Source organism: Danio aesculapii, chromosome 14 (genome assembly GCF_903798145.1).
Source record: "Danio aesculapii chromosome 14, fDanAes4.1, whole genome shotgun sequence".
NCBI lineage: Eukaryota > Metazoa > Chordata > Actinopteri > Cypriniformes > Danionidae > Danio > Danio aesculapii.
This window is the reverse complement of record NC_079448.1, coordinates 54,536,573-54,539,072: the sequence shown is the minus strand read 5'-3', so window position 1 is coordinate 54,539,072 and position 2,500 is coordinate 54,536,573. Positions and strand designations below refer to the sequence as shown.

General features: G+C 28.9%; 1 protein-coding gene across 1 annotated transcript in view; it reads left to right on the top strand.

Annotated features, from left to right (window-relative positions):
• Positions 1-2,500, top strand: part of unc5a (unc-5 netrin receptor A) — a 480,707-nt gene that overhangs the window by 173,038 nt on the left and 305,169 nt on the right. The gene's annotated exons all lie outside the window — the stretch shown is intronic.

Sequence of the window (2,500 nt, the reverse complement as noted above, 5' to 3'; positions counted from 1 at the left end):
GTATTATTATTATTATTATTATTACTATTATTATTATATTAACAATACAGTAGACGATTGGCTTATAATAATAATAATAATAATAATAATAATAATAATAATAATAATAATAATAATAGTAATAATAGTAATAATAATAATAATAATAATAATAATAATACAGTAGATGATTGGCTTATTGTAGTAATAATAATAATAATAATAATAATAATAATAATAATAATAATAATAATAATACAGTAGATGATTGGCTTATTGTATTACTACAATAAGCCAATCATCTACTGTATTATTATTATTATTATTATTATTATTATTACTATTATTATTATATTAACAATACAGTAGACGATTGGCTTATAATAATAATAATAATAATAATAATAATAATAATAATAATAATAACAACATAATTTGGGAAATATTATAAAAAGAAAGTCACAAAATGTTTATATATTCTTTAACAACTAAGAAAGTATGTTAAATTTATATTAGACAATAACTGGATAAAATAATTGTGCATGTAGACTAACATGGGCTAGTAAATATTTTTACAAATACTGTCATTTAAATATTTCATGCATTTATTTTCTCCCAATCTGATGTTAAATTATTCAAATGACATATGAAATCTCTTTGTCTTTATGATGTGAGCTGCTTGCAATATTTATCAGTGCACCTCATTAATATTCATGAGCCACGATGACATCGCAGCCCATTCAGAACTTACTCTGCGTGGCTGAACGCAGGTCGTCATTAGCATTATTTCAGCGGCTCCGTCATCTGTGCTTGGCAGAATATCTGTATTCTATCAAATCCGGATGCACAAGATTAGCATTGCGCTCAGGTGCGTGTCAGAAGCAATCTGTCCGCTCACGGGGCTCGGAGTGTGAAATTAAATCAGATACACTCATTATCTCTGTGCACCGCTAAAAGCTTTTGGGCATCTTCTTCTCCTTCTTTTGCTTTTATTGGCAGTTGGCAAACAGCTTTTGGGTGCATTACCACCACCCACTGATGTGGAGTGTGGACTAAAGGTTTTCAAACCTTCAGACACCTACATGAATTCATCAAAAAATGAATGAATGAATGACGTATACTGTTTTTGAACCTTCCAACACCTGCAGGAACAATGGAAAAATTAACAAATGAATGAATGAATGAATGAATACATGCATGAGTGAATGACATATACTGTTTTTGAACCTTCCAACACCTGCAGGAACAATGGAAAAATTTACAAATGAATGAATGAATGAATGAATGAATGATGTATACTGTTTTTGAACCTTCTGACACCAACAAGAATACTGTAAAAATAAATGAATGAAAGAATTAATGAATGAGTGACAACCTATTTTTGAACCTTGTGTACACCTACAAGAATACTGAAATGAATGAATGAATGAATGAATGATGCATAGTGTTTTCAAACCTTCTGATACCTATAACCATACTGGAAAAAAGACAAAAAATGAATGAATGAATGACATACATTGATTTTTAACCTTCTGATACTGGTAAAAGAGACAAAAAGAGGAAAAAAGAATACTGGTAAAAGAGACAAAAAAAATGAATGAATGAACGAACGGACGAACGAATAAACGAACTAATGAATGGCATATGTTGATTTTTAACTTATTGACCCTTACAAAAATACTAGTAAAAGAGACCAAAATTGAATGAATGAATGAATGATGTTTACTGTTTTAAACCTTCCAAAATCACAAGAGTACTGAAAAAAGTAATGAATGAATGGCATATACATTGTTTTCGACCCTTGCAAACCATCAAGAATACTTAAAAAAAGAAAAATGAATGAATGAATAATGTATTCTGTTTTCGAACAGTGACATCAATATGAATGGTGGAATGAATGAATGAATGAATGAATGAATGAATGAATGAATGACGTTTACTGTTTTCAAACCTTCTAACACCTACAACTGGAAAAAAGTGATGAATGGAAAAAGTAATGAATGAATGAATGACATATACTGTTTATGAACCTTGCAAATCATCAACAATACTGGAAAAAAGAAAGAAAGAAAGAAAGAAAGAATGAATGAATGAATGAATGAATAAATGAATGAATGAATGAATGAAAAACGTTTACTGTTTCCAAACCTTTTAACACCTACAACTATTAAAAAAAATAATCAATGGAAAAAAGTCATTAATGAACTTTGCAAACCATCAAGAATGCTGGACAAAAAAAGAAAAAAATGAATGAATGAATGAATGAAAGAATGAATGAATGAATAATGTTTTCTGTTTTCGAACATTCTGACACCTACATGAATACTGAAAAGATGCATGAATGAATAAAGGAATACCGTTTACTGTTTTCGAACCTTCCCACACCTACAAGAGCATTGGAAAAATTCAGTGAATGAATGAATGACATATACAGTTTTTAAACCTTGCAAACCATCAAGAATACTAGAAAAAGTAATGAATGAATGAATGATGTATTCTGTTTTCGAACATTCTGACACCT